Here is a 21,959-nt window from a genome sequence, read left to right on the forward strand (position 1 = left end):
CCCGCAGACCGGCTCCGTGCTCTCCGCCCATTTTCAGTATGTGGCGTTGATTTTTGTGGCCCAGTCTATACGACTCTGAAAATTCGTGGAAGGCCCCCTTATAAGTCCTACATAGCGTTATTTGTCTGTTTTGCGTCCAAGGCGGTTCATTTAGAAATTGTCTCCGATTTGACGACTAATTCCTTCTTGTTGGCATTCCAAAGGTTCGTCGGTCGTCGAGGATGTCCGCAACGCGTGAACTGCGACAACGCGACAAATTTCGTCGGAGCAAGTCGCCACTTCAGCGAACTGCGGAGGAAGATGGAGGCGGAAGCGGACGCGATACGCGAATTTGCGTCAAGAAGCGGGTGCGAGTTTGCCTTCATACCGCCTCGAGCACCGCACATGGGCGGACTTTGGGAGGCCGGTGTGAAGTCTGCCAAGGGCCTACGGGCAGTCGGAAGCGCTCTCCTCACCGCAGAGGAGCTGGAGACCGTGCTGGTCGGGATCGAGGCGGTACTCAACTCGCGCCCGCTAGGACCCCTAAGCCCAGACCCGAGCGACGGAGACATGCTGACTCCCGGGCACCTGCTGACAGGCGGGCCGCTCATCGCACCCCCAGCACCCAGGACTACGGACCAGGAGGGTCTGAGCTGCTTAAAGCGATGGCGGCTTGTCTCGTCAGCCAGGCAAATGTTCTGGCAGCGATGGTCCCGGGAGTATGTGCTGGGATTGCAAATAAGATTCAAGTGGCACCAGGAGGAACCAAACATCAAGGAAGGCGACCTCGTAATCGTCGCCGAGGACAACCTGCCCCCTCAACAGGGGCTCCTCGGAAGGGTGGTCGGAACAACCGCCGGGCAGGACGGAAGGGTCAGAGTGGTCGACCTAAGGACGAGCAGCGGAGCCACGTTCAGGAGGCCAATCCACAAGTTGGCTCTTCTGCCACTGGTTTGAAGCCTTCCAGTCCTTCAACGGGGCCGGTGTAGCGCCATTTGGCGTATAATAATTGTTATTAGGATCGTATTTTATGAAGTCTAGTGTAAGTTAGGCTAGGGCAAAGCGGGAGCGCAATAAAAGCTCGCTCTCTCGCTCTTGTCGAATTCGCCCCGCTTTGCCACCGTAGGTAAGATAGGCGCAGAAGAAATTGTTTGAATATATGAAGAGAAGTCGAGAAAAATCTATGAAAACGAACGCACGCACTCCTTTTTTTTTCGTCGTCGTAAAATACAAATTTGCAGTCACCCAAGTTTTTCGGTCTCTTTATTTTAGAAAAACTATTCTAAATTTTCAGGAATTAATGATGCAGTATCGAAACTTTAAAGGAATCATTTAGTCACGGCACTTTGTAACGGCAATGCCTTATTGTAAAATTAAAGCTTATTTTTCGCTGAAATATTTTAAAAGTTAGGCGTATGCCAAATAAATTGTATTCTCTAACGTTTTGATTTTAAAAACCTTTCTTTTTTATCACCCACTTATACAAAAAAGATTCTTTAACGAGCGGGAACGAAGTAAACTCTGAATTATGCTCGCACTTGTCATGAGATAGGAGAGTGGAACTTTTCCCCCTCTCTCTCTTTCTTACACAAAAGCCCGCCGTTCTGTCTCGCTTCCCTCCGCCAGAGCGAACACACTGCACGAGAAAGAGTGTGTGAGATGGATAGAGAGATCGAGAGAGAATGAGTAAGCGCGTGGAAGGCGATTTGGTCGTTATGGCTATAATAACGATCCGATCTCATCCACATTTGACAGTCTAGTAAATATGGCGTTCTCTACGATTCTGCGTTAATTGTGAATGCCACAGATTTTTGGTCTTTGTGGGGGCGGACGGGTCCAGGTGTCTGGATATACAATTTGGTTGACTCTAGCTTTCATGGTCTCTGATATCTAGGTGCTCATCAAGGACGCTCATAGGACGAAAAGGCTTCCTTCTGGAAGTTACACTCATCCAGAGCCACATCTATTTGAGTACCATGGCCATGGTATTTGTCATTTTGCCATTTGTCAAAGATATACATACATAGATATGTTTACATGTTACAAGATATGGAGTACTCCTGTGCCGAGGAGCGCCCCATTGTGCTGGTGGGCCAAGGCGTGACTTACGATGCTGGAGGATTGTGCCTGAAAGAGAAACGTGAGCTCTTCCATATGCGTGGCGACATGACCGGGGCCGCCGTTGTGGTGGCCTGTTGTCGAGCTGTGGCTGGCCTGCGTTTACCGGTAAGTACTCAGGACAGAAATGATATCTCCTTGAATAATAATGCTGTTCTTAGGTCAACATTCGCGGCCTGATACCTCTTTGTGAAAACGTAGTGGGCTGCAATTCGGTCCGTACTGGGGACATGGTCGAGTCCATGAACAGCAAGACCATCGAGATCCAGTGCACCGATCACGAGGATGTACTGGTCCTGGCAGACGCCCTGCTGTATGCGCAAAACTTCTGTCCCAAGTGCATCATTGACGTCGGCACCTGCTCGGGCTACATGCGCCAGGCCCTGGATGAGTCGGCTGCGGGGGTCTTTACCAACTCGGAGATCCTGTGGCAGCAGATCAAGCACGCCAGCATGCATACCGGAGATCGTGTGTGGCGCTTCCCATTGTGGAAATATTACAGCAAGGCCGTGCGTGCCGGGGGACGATGTGCAGAACTATGGCATTGACCGAGGTGGACGTCCCTGCAAGGCCGCTGCCTTTCTCCGTGAGTTTGTGCCCCAGTGGATGCATATTGTGAGTATTGTGGGGCGCTTTGTTTGGGCGCAGAGCTTATGGACTTTCTCCCTCAAAGGATGCCACAAATGTTATGGTGACAAAGGGCTTCGAATACGAGTATCTGCGCAAGGGAATGGCCGGCCGCCCGACCCGAACACTGGTGGAGTTTATTGCTCTGACGATTTGCAAGGATACGGCCCCACGTTTGGCCAAGTAATCAATCTCTAACGGGAATCCAATGTTATATATATTTTTTACTGTGTTTTTTGACGATGCCACACACGAACACAAAATTATACTTGAGCTATTTATTTATTTATTTATTAAATTAACAATTATCTCTTAATAATGGTACTTAGTTACTAAAGGCGGAAAAAGATAAGTTAAAAGTTAGCTATATTTAAATGATTATAAATATTGCATGCAATTAGTTTAAGAGACAGTTCAGGGGATAGGGTTTGACAGAGGGAGTTATAATTATAGCATAAAACCCTAAAAGGTTCATGATCAGCATAATTAGACCTACATATGGGTAGACGGATAGGCCTAAAAGTACGGGTAGGTCTAGATGGAACGGCCAAGTCAATCTGACCCACGAGAGTTTGGGAGTCAACAGTCCCAAGAAGGAGCTTCTGCACGAACATTACGCCATTGCATATTCTGCGATGGTGCAACGACGGCAGGTCAATAAGATTTAGCCTAGACCGGTAGGGTGGCAAGATTCTACCTGAGTCCCAGTTAAAGTTCCGGGCAAAAATTAAAAATTGCTTTGCACGGATTCAATAACAGCCTGCTGTACTTTATACTGCGGGCTCCACACACTAGAACAATACTCCAATATAGGACGTACTAACGAGATGTACAGTTGTTTCGTAACGTACGGGTCGTCAAACTCCTTGGACCAACGCTTGATGAACGCTAAAACACCCTTAGCTTTATTTACAGTTGCAGCTATATGGGTGTTAAAACACATCTTATGATCAAAAAGGATTCCGAGGTCATTTGAACTCGAAATTCGCTCAAGGACATGATTTCCTAGAACATATGGGAGCGCGAACAATGAGGAGCGCGACGGTAAAATGTCATAAGTTTGCATTTGGAAAGGTTCAGAAAAAGAAGATTAGTTGAACACCACAATAGTAGTTCACTTAGATCAAGTTGAAGGCGTGTGTGCAAATACCAATCAGAGTAAGAAAGACAGACATCATCAGCATACATTAGTGTAGTAGAGTATGTTATAACTTGAGGAAGGTCATTCACAAATAAAATGAACAGAAGCGGGCCCAGATGACTTCCCTGTGGCACACCTGAAGTAACATTTACAGTATTTGACAACACGTTAAAAAACAAAACACGTTGAGTACGGTTAGAGAGATAGGACAAAATCCAATCTAGAAGATTCGTTGGGAACCCTAATAAAGAGAGCTTGTGAATAAGCAGAGCATGGTTCACAGAATCGAATGCCTTGCTGAAGTCAGTAAAAACTACATCCGTCTGCAAACCAATTTGAAAACCACGGTGGATTAGGTTAGAAAACTCAAGAAGGTTAGTCGATGTTGAACGATGTCTGAAAAAACCGTGTTGCGACGGAGATATCAAGCTGCAACAAAGATGTTGCAGTTGCCGGGTGACCAGGAACTCAAGAAACTTCGGGATGGCGGAAAGCTTTGCGATACCGCGATCGTTTTTAATGTTTGATCTTGAACCTTTTTTGTGAAGCGGAATGATATAGGACTCATTCCAAATTACTGGGAGACAAGACTGTTCCAAGGAGAGGTTGAAGAGAAAGGTCAAGGGTTTGCAAAGGGACTGGGCACAGTGTTTTAAGATGCAACTTGGTACCTTATCTGGACCCGCAGAAAACGACATGTCCATAGATGACAAACCTTCCAGAACAACGCTTTCCTCGAAAAAGGGCAGAAAAATGCTGTTAGCTTGAGGTAGCTGGTACGGATACGGAGTGGATGCGTTGTAAATATGAGACAAGTACGTTGTTTGGAAAAAGTTAGCTAATAAATTTGCAATACCAACAGCAGAAGCTTCTGTTTTGTTCTGGTAATGAAGGGACGGAGGAAAACCGTTTGACTTGCGCTTAGAGTTAACGAACGAATAGAATTTTTTAGGATTACTACGAAAGTTTCTACTACATTGTGAAAGGTAACACTGACTATTGACGGCAAGGAATAGAGAGCGAGCGGAGGAGTATACAGCTAAGGCCAACGTGGAGCCCGACTTCTGGTACTTTTTATAGAGCCGGGATTTATTATTTTTTAAGTATGACAAATACTTGGAGAATCAGGGAGGCTTGGACGATACAGGTACAGTGATATCTGGAACAAACGTATTTAGGGCGGAGTAAATAGAACTATAAAACGAGTTAACAGTTGCATCTATGTTCGGTAATGAATAAAGAAACGACCAATCAACACGCGAGAGATGTAGATCTAAATCGATAAAGTTTGTTTTGCGAAAACACTTTATGTGACAGGGAGCCATGGAACTGTCAGCACCTCCAGATTGTGTACACTCCAGTGATATCAACAAAGTTGGATGGTAAGGATCTTCAGGGAGAGATATTGGGCTTGCTCTAGATACCGTAGCAAGAGAACCATCGTTAACAAAAACGAGGTCAAGAAGTCTGTCCCTAATGTTTTTAACGGCATTAATTTGGACACGGGAAATATCCGTTAGCCCATTGAAAAAGCGGTACCTATGGTCCTGGAAAAGGAAAAATTTATCAGCCACAAATATGATTAAAAAGGGCTCTCAAAATACTTACCGCCAGCCATTCAGACACACACACACACACATCCATTACACTTGGGCGGCCGGACATGTGCCGTTCGAGTAGGCGTGTCATCGACCGCCATTGCCCACTGCTGGTGGCCGGACCAGTGCCACTCGCCCTACATTAGGGCCACAATTGCCGACGCACACACACTCACATCCATTTCACTTTGGCGGCCGGACCTGTGTCGCCACAGTAATATGTGTGCCGTCTACTCCTGGCTCCCAGCTGGTGGCCGGACCAGTGCACTGGTTCTCCAAGAGGGCAGCCACAGCCACAACGACGACGAGGTGCTAATTGCAGCTACCTCTGACGACTTCGGATGACGCCAATTTCGATGACCAGGGGGGGCGACGGGGTCGGCCGGTATGCAACGCAATGTCTTTACAAGCATTGTGTTTTGCTATGCCGGCCGATGCTTCTTGTCTTCCCTGTAATTATAGAAAAAGATATAGACATTATTTTAAATTGTTATGTTTATTGTAATATTGTAAACGTAAATCAATTGTACCTGTTTTGTCTCGTCTTTGTTCCAGTGTAGTATCTCTTTTATTACCTGTTTTTCCGTCGTCTCCACTCCAGTCTACAACTTATCTGTATTGTTATTTCTGCAAGTGCTTGTCTCTTTTTTATTTAGTGTCTTTCCTCTTATTTTCCACGCAAAGCACCTGCATTGTTTACCTTTTCTCTTTATCTATTCCTCAATTGACTACGTGTTGCAACACTGCACTTTCTGAATTTTCGATCTCATTTCTTTAACCCCTTTTTCCCCCCCCCCCCCCATTGTTATTATCGTAATTAGTGCGGTTCTCCGACACCCCACTACAAAATTATTACAATCTGTGATAAATCTTCGGCGGCAACGGTGCTGACAATTGATTATCGGTTTCGTAATCGATTTTCAAATCAGCATCAGTTGCCGCCACACCCCACCACTACGGCCTAAATTGAGCCAAAAATGCTAGTCTTCGCATAAATCAACTACGCCCCCTATAAACTGCCCGCCCACATGTACTTGTTACATTCCTAGTCGTCTGCCCTCAGCAGGCGGCAAGGGTAGTAGAGGGGACTGAAGACCACATACCGCATTACAGCCAACAAAACATCAAGTTGACAAACTCACAGGGGATTGCAAATCAAATTTTAAGTTAGGGAGAATTACAAAGAAGAGACAGCATACTTTTGAGCGTGGCCCCACTTTACTTTCTTGACTCACACCACACACACACACACTTGACACCCTCTTGACAATTCGTACTTTTGGAGCCTTTTGCCCCGATCGTGGAATGGTCTCGAGTCTGGATCTCTGTCCAAACGAGGAAAAGTCGTGTCGTGAACGTTGTGGAGTCGAGTCGTGTTTGAGGTTTAGTCCCTCTGTCAAAGTGCCGAATATTTTGTCTCTCTCTTTTTCTCTTTTTCCCTTGCCCCCCCTGCTGACTGCGGGCCTAGTCGAGGTTACAAGTGTTTCGTTGCTGCAGTTTATATGTTTGTAAATTATTGTGCCATCAAATGTACTAGTGTGTTTGAGTGTCGTTTAAAGTTGAATTGTAAAAACAAACAAAAAAAAAAAATGTACATATATTAATATTAAGACATATACTGCCCACAAACTGAATTAATAAAGCAACGCGCTTGGTTGCTGGCGGCTCACACCCCAGCCTCTCAGTTCCTCCCCTGTGGAGCACTGAGAGCCCTCAACCCAAAGCGGGTATATATTGGAGAAAAAAAAAGAGCAATCTGAATTGACAAAAACTCCACTCGCGTCGGTCGAAAAACTTTATTACCAAATCCAACCAAAGCCAATCCAGCGCAGCTATGCCACGCGGATCCACTGCCAGAAGAGGACGACGACCACGAGGACCACACGGCGTCACAGCCAGGGATCGCCCCAAATCAGCCATTTCCACTGCCAGCTCCGACAGCGCCGCCGACGGCGAAGCCAGCGCCGACAGCGCAGCCACCGGCACCGTGGCAAACGCAGCGATACTGAGACGCCAATCCACCGACTCCGCCACCTGGTTGGAGGCACTTCCTCCAATTCCTGGACCGGCTCCAGCCACCATTACCGGGTATGTGAGGACCACAAATGCCGACACCACCATCACCGCCACTCCGGCCACAAGCCCCATCCCCGACCTGCCCTGCCCCAACAGCTGGGCGGCCATTCCTAATCTCACCAGCCAGGAGCAGTTCCAGATCGGCGACTGGGTGGAGGCGGTCCATACCCAGGAACGCCAGCAGCAGCAGCAGCAGAACATCAGCAGCAGCAGCGGTAGTCGCCGGCTTGAGGCATTGGCGGCGTCGGCAGCGGCAGCGGCGTCAGCCAAAGCACCGCTATGTCAAGCACCGCTATGTCAAGCCAAGCCAAGCCTAGCGGTACCAAGCGCGCCAATAATTCCGCTTCCCACACTCCAACACACACAGACACGTATCGATGTACCGTATGCCGATGCATCGTGTGGAGAGAGCCGGAAACAGCAAGGAGCGAGAGAAGGCGCAAAGAGAGAGCGGATAACGACCTCGTACCAGCGACAGTACGAGAGGGCACTCGACCAGTCTCTGCACGAACAGCAGCCAACAAAAGATTCGTGTTCGAGTGCCCGTTCGGGAGCGAGTTCGAACTCGAACCACAGCCATGGCACAAACCCCGCTCGATCGGCCACAGCAGCGGTTCCAAATGCAATGCACACAGCCAATACCACAACCACAAATACAATGATGACATACATCAGCACACAAACAGCGACACAAAAACGACAACTACAATTACGTCGGCAGCCAGACGATGCCTGTTAACAGCAATGTTAACAGGCGGACCCCCCCACCACCACCGCCAGAGGAACATCAGCAGCAACAAACACATCAACAACATCAGCCAACTGCAACAAACACAGCCAATACCGATGATATCCCATCCACCTCTGTTGCAGCGGCCCGTTCGCCACTGAAGCGCGTCCGCGCCGAGGTGGATGATGATGATGACAGTGATGTTATGGTTGTTGAGTTTGATGACGATGACGACGACAATTTTGATGCCAATTATGCATCGGCCAAACGACTACTCCGGGAAAGTAACCAACAGGCAAGCAAATCCTATATCCCCCAAATTCAAAACCATCCCCATCACCAACAATCAAACCAGAAACAGCAACAACATCAGCGGACAATTACACAAAATGCCCAGTTATACCCGATACTAAGTCAGTATGGCTTTCCTCCGGCAGACGCCGCTAATATTAAACGACACGACAAAGAGTGCGAGAGAGACAGAAAATCAGTCTGAGCTTGACGTCACGCGCTGCGTAGCCACTGCAAATTGATTTGTTTCCTTTGGCTATAAAAATGATCTGATCTGATCCAGATTCAGCAATCTGATAGATATGGTCGTTATCTATGATTCTGCGTTTTTAGTTTTCTCAAATCTGCAATATTGTGGATGCAACAGATTTTCGTCCTTTGTGTGGGCGGAAGAGGGTGGGGCGCAATTTTGAGATATACGTTTTATAGAGAGATCTAACAGAAGTGCGGATACCAAATTTGGTTACTCTAGCCTTAATAGTCTCTGAGATTTATGAATATCCCCAGATTTTCATCCTTTGCGGGGGCGGAAGGGGGTGTGGCGAAATTTTGAAACAAACTCGTCTCGGTCTGATATATTAGGAGTGTGGATACCAAATTTGGTTGCTCTAGCTTTTATAGTCTCTGAGATCTAGGCGCTAATGTTTTACTCTAAGCAAAGCCGCCTATGCTACGTGTGTGTTAGAGAGAGACAGGGCGAGAAAAAATGAAATTGTTTTCTTGATGCTGGCTATAATAATAATACGATCCAATTCAGATTCCGTAGTCTAAAAGATATCGTCATTCTCTACGATTCTGCGTTTTTGGTTTTCTCGTATCGTCGAAATTGTGGATGCCACAGATTTTCGCCCTTTGTGGGGGCGGAAATGGGCGGGGCAAAGTTTTGAAATATTTTTGTAGCAGCGACATATCACAGAAGTCTGGATTCAAAGCATCGTTGCTCTAGCTCTTATAGTCTTGGAGCATTAGGCGCTGAAGGGGACGGACAGACGGACAGACGGACGGACGGACAGACGGACGGACGTACGGACAGACAGACATGGCTCAATCGACTCGGCTATTGATGCTGATCAAGAATATATATACTTTATGGGGTCGGAAACGATTCCTTCTGGACGTTACACACTTCCACTTTTACTACAATTCTAATATACCCCAATACTCATTTTGAGTATCGGGTATAATCAGATGGCCGAACTGGGCTATACAGTTAAATTTATTAGAGCCATTAAAGCGAGATCCGATGGACAGCCACTCGACCAGTTCGAGTTGGAGATAGCCCCCAAGCCGGATGAAAGCCACCACGATGTCCTCCAATTAACCCAGCTGTGCAACCAGTTGGTGACCATGGAAAGGCAGGCCAAGCCGGTGGACCCAGCCCAGTGCCATAGATGTCAGGCTTTTGGGCACACCCGCACCTACTGCAGGCGTTCATTCGTCTGTATGAAGTGTGCGGGTGCCCACGCGTCCACGGCATGTGCCAAGCCAAGGGCAGACGCCCCTAAATGTCCGGCATTCAAGGCAGCAAGGGGCCGCCTTCTGTCGCACCGAGTGGCCATGCAGGAGTTGCGTCGCAAGCGCAGCTCGCTTCTGCAGCCATTGCCAGAGCAGCAGCCACCACCAGCAAGAACAACACCAGCACATCCAGGGCGCCGACAGCAGCAGCAACAGCCAGCTCAAACGCCAGCCAATCCCTGGCGCGGACAGCAGCAGCAGGCAGCATGGACGCCACTCAATGTCTCCTCTCCTGGGCGACGAAGAGGACAACAACAACATCAGCTGAAGCAGAAGCAGCAGCAGCCAATACATACAAAACGAGGGGGAACGTTGTGAGTTGCTGCGGACACCGCAACTCTACAGTTATACCCGATACTAAGTCAGTATGGCTCTCCTCCGGCAGACGCCGCTAATATTAAACGACACGACAAAGAGTGCGTGCGAGAGAGACAGAAAATCAGTCTGAGCGTGACGTCGGGCGCTGCGTAGCCACTAAAAATTGATTTCTTGCTTTTGGCTACAAAAATGATCCGATCTGATCCAGATTCGGCAACCGGATAGATATGGTCATTGTCTATGATTCTGCGTTTTTAGTTTACTCGATTTTGCAATATTGTGGATGCAACAGATTTTCGTCCTTTGTGTGGGCGGAAGGGGGTGGGGCGAAATTTTGAGATATACGTTTTATAGTGAGATCTAACAGGAGTGCGGATACCAAATTTGGTTACTCTAGCCTTAATAGTCTCTGAGATTTATGAATATCCCCAGATCTGCATCCTTTGCGGGGGCGGAAGGGGGTGTGGCGAAATTTTGAAACAAACTCGTCTCGGTCCAATATATTAGGAGTGTGGATACCAAATTTGGTTGCTCTAGCTTTTATAGTCTCTGAGATCTAGGCGCTAATGTTTTACTCTAAGCAAAGCCGCCTATGCTACGTGTGTGTTAGAGAGAGACAGGGCGAGAAAAAATGAAATTGTTTTCTTGATGCTGGCTATAATAATAATACGATCCAATTCAGATTCCGCAGTCTAAAAGATATTGTCATTCTCTACGATTCTGCGTTTTTGGTTTTCTCGTATCTTTAAAATTGTGGATGCCACAGATTTTCGCCCTTTGTGGGGGCGGAAGTGGGCGGGGCAAAGTTTTGAAATAATTTTGGAGCAGTGACATATCACAGAAGTCTGGATCCAAAACATCGTTGCTCTAGCTCTTATAGTCTTTGAGCATTAGGCGCTGAAGGGGACGGACAGACGGACAGACGGACGGACGGACAGACGGACAAACGGACGGACGGACAGACAGACATGGCTCAATCGACTCGGCTATTGATGCTGATCAAGAATATATATACTTTATGGGGTCGGAAACGATTCCTTCTGGACGTTACACACATACACTTTTACCACAAATCTAATATACCCCAATACTCATTTTGAGTATCGGGTATAAAAACAGACGCCTGCTGCCTCTGGCCCACGCACTGGGCGACGACGTCCAGAGCAGCCATTGAGCCGTTCCCAGGCACAACAACAGCAACAGCTACAGCAGCTGCAACAGCAGCCGCAGCGCGAACAACAACAGCGACAGCAGCAGCAGCAGCTTGCCAACAACCGCTCCCGGCAGAAGATGCAGCCGAAACGCCAATCTTGCGAGGGATCCTGCAGCCAGGCACTGTTGGAGAATACGCAGAGGATGACGCGATTGGAAAAGAGGCTGGAAGTGATGATGTCACTACTCACCTCGCTCATCCAATCCCAGGCAGTGACGACAACTCCAGCAGTTCCAGAAACATCCGAAAATCCACCAACAATGGCAGCAGCAACAGTGGTTGCCCCAGCTTCAGCAGCCAGGCGGTCAAACAAACCACCACGATCACAGCCACCACAAAAAACGTTAGGGCCAACGCCAGCCGCCATTCCAGAGACGGATCCTGAAATGGATGAAGAAAATGACGACGATGAGATGTGGACAGATGACGACTCCATGGATGACATTAAGGCCTACGCCCGCAACATGAGGTACCATCTTGACAACCAGATATCCTGGAACGCTGTGTACTAATTGGACACATCTCTGCCACTGCATTGGATTAAATGACAAATGCATATCACTCGCATGCCACAACAAAAATGAACAACGGACGCTGCCGCCATCAAAGCCATTAAATAAAACATAAACACACACAAACATCCATTACACTTGGGCGGCCGGACCTGTGCCGTTCGAGTAGATGTGTGTCGTGTCCGCCATCGTCCTTAGTTGGTGGCCGGATCCAGTGCCATGGCATTCAGAGTGCCCTATGGTCCTGGAAAAGGAAAAATCCATCAGCCACACATACGATTAAAAAGGGCTCTCAAAATACCTACCGCCAGCCATTCAGACACACACACACAAACATCCATTACACTTGGGCGGCCGGACCTGTGCCGTTCGAGTAGGTGTGTCGTTGTCCGCCATCGTCCTTAGTTGGTGGCCGGATCCAGTGCCATGGCATTCAGAGTGCCCTATGGTCCTGGAAAAGGAAAAATCCATCAGCCACACATACGATTAAAAAGGGCTCTCAAAATACTTACCGCCAGCCATTCAGACACACACACACACACATCCATTACACTTGGGCGGCCGGACCTGTGCCGTTCGAGTAGGCGTGTCATTGTCCACCATTGCCCACAGCTGGTGGCCGGACCAGTGCCACTCGCTCTACATTAGGGCCACAATTGCCGACGCACACACACACTCACATCCATTTCACTTTGGCGGCCGGACCTGTGTCGCCACAGTAATATGTGTGCCGTCTACTCCTGGCTCCCAGCTGGTGGCCGGACCAGTGCCACTTGTTCTCCAAGAGGGCAGCCACAGCCACAACGACGACGAGGTGCTAATTGCAGCTACTTCTGACGACTTTGGATGACGCCAATTTCGATGACCAGGGGGGGCGACGGGGTCGGCCGGTATGCAACGCAATGTCTTTACAAGCATTGTGTTTTGCTATGCCGGCCGATGCTTCTTGTCTTCCCTGTAATTATAGAAAAAGATATAGACATTATTTTAAATTGTTATGTTTATTGTAATATTGTAAACGTAAATCAATTGTACCTGTTTTGTCTCGTCTTTGTTCCAGTGTAGTATCTCTTTTATTACCTGTTTTTCCGTCGTCTTCACTCCAGTCTACTACTTATCTGTATTGTTATTTCTGCAAGTGCTTGTCTCTTTTTATTTAGTGTCTTTCCACTTATTTTCCACGCAAAGCACCTGCATTGTTTACCTTTTCTCTTTATCTATTCCTCAATTGACTACGTGTTGCAACACTGCACTTTCTGAATTTTCGATCTCATTTCTTCAACCCCTTCTTCCAACCCTCCCCCCCCCCATTGTTATTATCGTAATTAGTGCGGTTCTCCGACACCCCACTACAAAACGAGGGGGAACGTTGTGAGTTGCTGCGGACACCGCAACTCTACAGTTATACCCGATACTAAGTCGCCGCTAATATTAAACGACACGACAAAGAGTGCGTGCGAGAGAGACAGAAAATCAGTCTGAGCGTGACGTCGGGCGCTGCGTAGCCAATGCAAATTGATTTGTTCCTTTTGGCTATAAAAATGATCTGATCTGATCCAGATTCAGCAATCTGATAGATATGGTCATTATCTATGATTCTGCGTTTTTAGTTTACTCCAATCTGCAATATTGTGGATGCAACAGATTTTCGTCCTTTGTGGGGGCGGAAGGGGGTGGGGCGAAATTTTGAGATATACGTTTTATAGTGAGATCTAACAGGAGTGCGGATACTAAATTTGGATACTCTAGCTTTAATAGTCTTTGAGATTTGTGAATATCCCCAGATTTGCATCGTTTGCGGGGGCGGAAGGGGGTGTGGCGAAATTTTGAAACAAACTCGTCTCGGTCCGATATATTAGGAGTGTGGATACCAAATTTGGTTGCTCTAGCTTTTATAGTCTCTGAGATCTAGGCGCTAATGTTTTACTCTAAGCAAAGCCGCCTATGCTACGTGTGTGTTAGAGAGAGACAGGGCGAGAAAAAATGAAATTGTTTTTTTGATGCTGGCTATAATAATAATACGATCCAATTCAGATTCCGTAGTCTAAAAGATATCGTCATTCTCTACGATTCTGCGTTTTTGGTATTCTCGTATCTTTAAAATTGTGGATGCCACAGATTTTCGCCCTTTGTGGGGGCGGAAATGGGCGGGGCAAAGTTTTGAAATATTTTTGTAGCAGTGACATATCACAGAAGTCTGGATCCAAAACATCGTTGCTCTAGCTCTTATAGTCTTTGAGCACTAGGCGCTGAAGTGGACGGACAGACGGACGGACGGACAGACAGACAGGGCTCAATCGACTCGGCTATTGATGCTGATCAAGAATATATATACTTTATGGGGTCGGAAACGATTCCTTCTGGACGTTACACACATACACTTTTACCACAAATCTAATATACCCCAATACTCATTTTGAGTATCGGGTATAAAAACAGACGCCTGCTGCCTCTGGCCCACGCACTGGGCGACGACGTCCAGAGCAGCCATTGAGCCGTTCCCAGGCACAACAACAGCAACAGCTACAGCAGCTGCAACAGCAGCCGCAGCGCGAACAACAACAGCGACAGCAGCAGCAGCAGCTTGCCAACAACCGCTCCCGGCAGAAGATGCAGCCGAAACGCCAATCTTGCGAGGGATCCTGCAGCCAGGCACTGTTGGAGAATACGCAGAGGATGACGCGATTGGAAAAGAGGCTGGAAGTGATGATGTCACTACTCACCTCGCTCATCCAATCCCAGGCAGTGACGACAACTCCAGCAGTTCCAGAAACATCCGAAAATCCACCAACAATGGCAGCAGCAACAGTGGTTGCCCCAGCTTCAGCAGCCAGGCGGTCAAACAAACCACCACGATCACAGCCACCACAAAAAACGTTAGGGCCAACGCCAGCCGCCATTCCAGAGACGGATCCTGAAATGGATGAAGAAAATGACGACGATGAGATGTGGACAGATGACGACTCCATGGATGACATTAAGGCCTACGCCCGCAACATGAGGTACCATCTTGACAACCAGATATCCTGGAACGCTGTGTACTAATTGGACACATCTCTGCCACTGCATTGGATTAAATGACAAATGCATATCACTCGCATGCCACAACAAAAATGAACAACGGACGCTGCCGCCATCAAAGCCATTAAATAAAACATAAACACACACAAACATCCATTACACTTGGGCGGCCGGACCTGTGCCGTTCGAGTAGATGTGTGTCGTGTCCGCCATCGTCCTTAGTTGGTGGCCGGATCCAGTGCCATGGCATTCAGAGTGCCCTATGGTCCTGGAAAAGGAAAAATCCATCAGCCACACATACGATTAAAAAGGGCTCTCAAAATACCTACCGCCAGCCATTCAGACACACACACACAAACATCCATTACACTTGGGCGGCCGGACCTGTGCCGTTCGAGTAGGTGTGTCGTTGTCCGCCATCGTCCTTAGTTGGTGGCCGGATCCAGTGCCATGGCATTCAGAGTGCCCTATGGTCCTGGAAAAGGAAAAATCCATCAGCCACACATACGATTAAAAAGGGCTCTCAAAATACTTACCGCCAGCCATTCAGACACACACACACACACATCCATTACACTTGGGCGGCCGGACCTGTGCCGTTCGAGTAGGCGTGTCATTGTCCACCATTGCCCACAGCTGGTGGCCGGACCAGTGCCACTCGCTCTACATTAGGGCCACAATTGCCGACGCACACACACACTCACATCCATTTCACTTTGGCGGCCGGACCTGTGTCGCCACAGTAATATGTGTGCCGTCTACTCCTGGCTCCCAGCTGGTGGCCGGACCAGTGCCACTTGTTCTCCAAGAGGGCAGCCACAGCCACAACGACGACGAGGTGCTAATTGCAGCTACTTCTGACGACTTTGGATGACGCCAATTTCGATGACCAGGGGGGGCGACGGGGTCGGCCGGTATGCAACGCAATGTCTTTACAAGCATTGTGTTTTGCTATGCCGGCCGATGCTTCTTGTCTTCCCTGTAATTATAGAAAAAGATATAGACATTATTTTAAATTGTTATGTTTATTGTAATATTGTAAACGTAAATCAATTGTACCTGTTTTGTCTCGTCTTTGTTCCAGTGTAGTATCTCTTTTATTACCTGTTTTTCCGTCGTCTTCACTCCAGTCTACTACTTATCTGTATTGTTATTTCTGCAAGTGCTTGTCTCTTTTTATTTAGTGTCTTTCCACTTATTTTCCACGCAAAGCACCTGCATTGTTTACCTTTTCTCTTTATCTATTCCTCAATTGACTACGTGTTGCAACACTGCACTTTCTGAATTTTCGATCTCATTTCTTCAACCCCTTCTTCCAACCCTCCCCCCCCCCCCATTGTTATTATCGTAATTAGTGCGGTTCTCCGACACCCCACTACAAAACGAGGGGGAACGTTGTGAGTTGCTGCGGACACCGCAACTCTACAGTTATACCCGATACTAAGTCAGTATGGCTCTCCTCCGGCAGCGCCGCTAATATTAAACGACACGACAAAGAGTGCGTGCGAGAGAGACAGAAAATCAGTCTGAGCGTGACGTCGGGCGCTGCGTAGCCAATGCAAATTGATTTGTTCCTTTTGGCTATAAAAATGATCTGATCTGATCCAGATTCAGCAATCTGATAGATATGGTCATTATCTATGATTCTGCGTTTTTAGTTTACTCCAATCTGCAATATTGTGGATGCAACAGATTTTCGTCCTTTGTGGGGGCGGAAGGGGGTGGGGCGAAATTTTGAGATATACGTTTTATAGTGAGATCTAACAGGAGTGCGGATACTAAATTTGGATACTCTAGCTTTAATAGTCTTTGAGATTTGTGAATATCCCCAGATTTGCATCGTTTGCGGGGGCGGAAGGGGGTGTGGCGAAATTTTGAAACAAACTCGTCTCGGTCCGATATATTAGGAGTGTGGATACCAAATTTGGTTGCTCTAGCTTTTATAGTCTCTGAGATCTAGGCGCTAATGTTTTACTCTAAGCAAAGCCGCCTATGCTACGTGTGTGTTAGAGAGAGACAGGGCGAGAAAAAATGAAATTGTTTTCTTGATGCTGGCTATAATAATAATACGATCCAATTCAGATTCCGTAGTCTAAAAGATATCGTCATTCTCTACGATTCTGCGTTTTTGGTATTCTCGTATCTTTAAAATTGTGGATGCCACAGATTTTCGCCCTTTGTGGGAGCGGAAACGGGCGGGGCAAAGTTTTGAAATATTTTTGTAGCAGTGACATATCACAGAAGTCTGGATCCAAAACATCGTTACTCTAGCTCTTATAGTCTTTGAGCATTAGGCGCTGAAGGGGACGGACAGACGGACAGACGGACGGACGGACAGACGGACAGACAGACATGGCTCAATCGACTCGGCTATTGATGCTGATCAAGAATATATATACTTTATGGGGTCGGAAACGATTCCTTCTGGACGTTACACACATCCACTTTTACCACAAATCTAATATACCCCAATACTCATTTTGAGTATCGGGTATAATTATCACAATCTGTGATAAATCTTCGGCGGCAACGGTGCTGACAATTGATTATCGGTTTCAAATCGACTTTCTGTTCAAAGTGACCGCCACGATAATTAGATATTGATCTGTAACAACACTGCGCATGTGCCCTGCTGCATATCGATGTTCTCATATCGATATTCTGTATATCGATGTTCCCTTTTTCGGTGTCTCTCTCTTGCGTATGTTACTCGGAAGCACATATAATTCTGTATACTGATATTCTGCTGTCTTACAAATAAAATAACTTTAACAGGTTATGGGCCCAGACACCAATTCACCCAGAAACAGTATAAAATAGAAACAGTGAGAAACAATAAACATTGTTTGGTGCTTAGTGAAAAGCAGTGCTAAAAAAAATGGCATAGACTCATTGGGGTTATGTGTGTACATAGAAAGGCAAAAGAACAAGTTGAACAAATTCAACGGAGATTCGCATTGTGTTTTTTGATTAGAATTTTGCAGCGAATCGGACCGTTGCCGTGGTTTAAAGTCCAAAATAAAGCAGTCCCAACGGATCAAGAAACACAAAAGCGAACGGAGACTCAAGTGTGTATACCAAAAAGTGCGTATGCCAAGCCGCACAAAACGGCGAGTGTGTATACCCAAAAGTGTGTATACCAAGGCATAGAAAATCGCGAGTGTGTGTGTGTAAATAGCAACTCGGAGGGATACTTAAAAGAAAACGAAAAAAAAAAAAACAAAAGAAAGACACGGACAACAGTATTGTCGTCGTAGTTGCTTTGTGCATGAGACGATCGACAGTTACAAATTTTGCACTGTGGGACAATAAGTATAAAAAATGAGTGGAAATATGAATTTCAATATTGAGAAACTGGACGAAAACAATTATAGCACATGGGAAGTTTTGATGAGAAGTGTTCTCATACAAAATGATTTGTGGCCAATCGTCAGTGGTAAAATTGAGCTTAGTGAAAGTGCAACAAGTGAGCAACGTGCAGCTTTTGAACTAAAGGATCAAAAGGCGTTGGCGTCAATTTTACTTTGTGTTAAATCGACCCAACTAAACAATATTAAAAATTGTGTATCGTCGTCACAGGCATGGCAAAAGCTAAATAAAATTCACAGGCCAAGCGGACCAGCAAGGGTAGTGTTTTTAATTAAACAATTGTTGACGTTAAAAATGTCGGATGGTATAAGTGCACAGGAATATTTGCGGAAATTCCAGGTGGTACACGAGGCTTTAGCAGAGGTCAACATAAAGGTTGATGAAAAGATCTTATCAGTTGTGTTGCTAAATGGTTTGCCTAAATCGTATGAAAGTTTTGTTGTTGCGATTGAGACGCGAGATGATTTGCCGAGCTTGAGCATGCTAAAAATAAAAATTTCTGAAGAAGCGAATAGGCAGGAAGATAGCATTAGCAAGGAAATTACAAGTAGCGCGGAACTACACGTCAGTTATGACAACAACAATTTTAAGAAAAACTTTAAGAAGGGCAAAAAGTGTTTTAAGTGCGGAAAGGAAGGCCATTTTAAATCGGAATGCCGTGCTAAAAGCAAGCAGGAAGGAGCAAACAACAAGGGCGCAAACAGTAAAAGCGGGGAAAGATTGGGTACAATGCTTTGCGTAACCGAATATGACAAAGTGGAACCAGAAAAATATGTACCAATCCTAAGTTTAGCTAAGCCGAATGACCAGATGTTAAATGCATGGTGCATAGACAGTGGCGCAACGGCGCATCTATGTTGTGACAAGGAACGCTTTGTGTCGTTCACGGAAGATAATCAAAAAGTATTTTTAGCCGGCGGTAAATCACTTATTGCTGAAGGGCATGGAACTGTTCAAGTAAAGTTCGGTGATAGATCCGTTACGATGGAAAATGTTATCTTGGTACCAGATTTGCAGTACAATTTTATATCGGTCACAAAACTATTAAAACATGGAAAAAAAGTTGTGTTTGAGAAAAATCAAGCGATGATTTTTGAAAACGGAAAAATAGTTATAAAGGCACATCTGGAAAATGGATTGTTTATGGTTCAGGACAATCAGGAGAAGTGTATGAACATTGTAAATGTTGAGGCAGATGCATTCAAATGGCACAATAGGTTCGGACATGTACATTTTGACGCATTAAAGGAAATGGTTAACAAGGAGATGGTAATAGGTCTCAAGGGCATATACAAGCCAAAACAAGTGTGTGCAACATGCGCAAAAAGTAAAATTTGCGTGCAACCATTTCAATCGAGCACAAACAGGTCAAAGGGCGTTCTAGACTTAATACATACTGATGTATGCGGTCCAATGCAAAAGCAGTCAATGGGAGGCAATCGATATTTCGCCACATTTATTGATGATTGTTCAAGATATGTATCAGTAAGTTTCCTAAAAACCAAAGATCAGGTTTTCGAGGCTTTTAAAGAATTTAAGAGTCAAGTTGAGTGCCAAACTGGGAGAAAAGTCAAGGTTTTACGAAGCGACAATGGCCGAGAATACATATCAAGCGTTTTTGACAATTACCTAAACCAACATGGAATAAAGCGAAACTTAACAGTGCCATATACACCTCAACAAAACGGAGTTGCAGAAAGGGCCAACAGAACATTGGTAGAAATGGCAAGAAGTATGCTGCTGCATGCTGGGTTGAGTGAATGCTATTGGGCAGAAGCGATTCGAACTGCCACGTATTTGCGAAATAGAGTGGCAAGCAGCTGCTTGAGCGGGGTGACACCTTTTGAAATATGGACAGGTCGAAAGCCAGTGGTATCGCATTTAAGAGTTTTTGGCTCAGTAGCGATAGCTCTAGATAAAACAAAGAAATCAAAGTTCGCACAGAAAGGCTTAGAGTATATAATGGTGGGCTACTCGGATACGGCCAAAGCATACCGTTTGGTCAGTAAAGAAACCAGGAAACTCGTAGAGAGTAGGGATGTCATTTTTGTAGAACCTGAAGGGGGCAAGCTAGATGCATCATGTTCCAATGACATAGCATCAATTGAGGTTCAACAAAACCAGAACGCTGAACCCGAAATGGATAGCGAGCAATTTAAAGATCCAGAAAATGAGCCAGAAAATCAGGAGGAGATTAGGTCTAGTAATGACATTCTTGTAATTCCAGAACCAATAAGAGGACCAGGACGCCCAACCATAGTACGGACGGGCAAACCAGGACGACCAAGGAAGCAGTATCATATGCTCAATGCGATACTGGCAGCAGACGTACAAGTTCCACAAAACTACGCACAAGCTGAACGGTCTACTGAAGGCGAGATATGGAAAGCATCAATGAAGGACGAGTACGAATCTCTCGTGAAGAACGGCACGTGGTCGCTTACTAAATTGCCTAGCGGGAAAAAGTCCATTGGATGCAGATGGGTTTACGCAGTTAAGTCCAATCCGGATGGAAGCGTGAACAGGCTCAAATCACGTCTGGTGGCGAAAGGTTGTAGCCAACGCTACGGGATCGACTACAAGGAAACATTTGCACCAGTTGTACGCCACGCAACTATCAGGTTGATAATTGCACTTGCAGTCGAACATGGTCTCCACCTACATCAAATGGATGTTGTCACGGCGTATCTCAACGGCGAATTGGAAGATGAGGTTTTTATGAGACAACCTGAGGGCTTCATCAGCGAAGTTCACCCAAATCACGTTTTGAGGCTTCACAAAAGTATATATGGCCTAAAACAATCAGGAAGAGTGTGGAACTCTACGTTGGATGCAACGCTGAGACGCATTGGTTTTATACCGACTGTCAACGAACCCTGTCTGTATCGTAAGCCAGGTAAAAATATGTGTCTAATAGCTGTCTACGTAGATGACATTATTTTGGCGTGTAAGGACCTAGATGATATATCTGATATCAAGATAAAGATCGCAGCAGAATTTGATGTGGTTGACATCGGGCCTATGCAATACTTTTTAGGTATTGAGGTGAAACGTGAAGGCAGTACGGGTGCGATTTCAATCAGCCAACGGAAATATATTAGAGAGTTGCTCGAACAGTACAATTTGAAAGATTGTCGACAGACGTCCACGCCTCTTGAAGCTGGTTACCAGGTGGCATGCAACAAAGAGGATTGCCGCAGGGTCGACATCACATCGTTCCAAAAGCTAATTGGAGAGTTATCTTATCTTGCTGTTATGACTCGTCCAGACATTGCGCATTCGGTGAACAAATTAGCACAACGTAACAAGGATCCTCATTCCGAGCATGAAGCGGCAGCCAAGCACATCCTTCGATATTTGGCAAAAACTATCGACTGGGAGATATGCTACACAAAGCAAGGAAAGTCAATTGAGTGTTTTGTTGATGCAGATTGGGCAAGTGATATGACGA

At 46.2% G+C, this 21,959-nt stretch overlaps 1 pseudogene; it reads left to right on the plus strand.

Moving 5' to 3' along the window:
- Positions 1-2,028: 2,028 nt before the first annotated feature.
- LOC6603851 lies at positions 2,029-2,645 on the plus strand (annotated as a pseudogene).
- Positions 2,646-21,959: the final 19,314 nt, after the last annotated feature.

Source organism: Drosophila persimilis, unplaced genomic scaffold (genome assembly GCF_003286085.1).
Source record: "Drosophila persimilis strain 14011-0111.01,24,50 unplaced genomic scaffold, DperRS2 tig00001568-arrow-arrow-pilon, whole genome shotgun sequence".
Classification (NCBI taxonomy): Eukaryota; Metazoa; Arthropoda; class Insecta; order Diptera; family Drosophilidae; genus Drosophila; species Drosophila persimilis.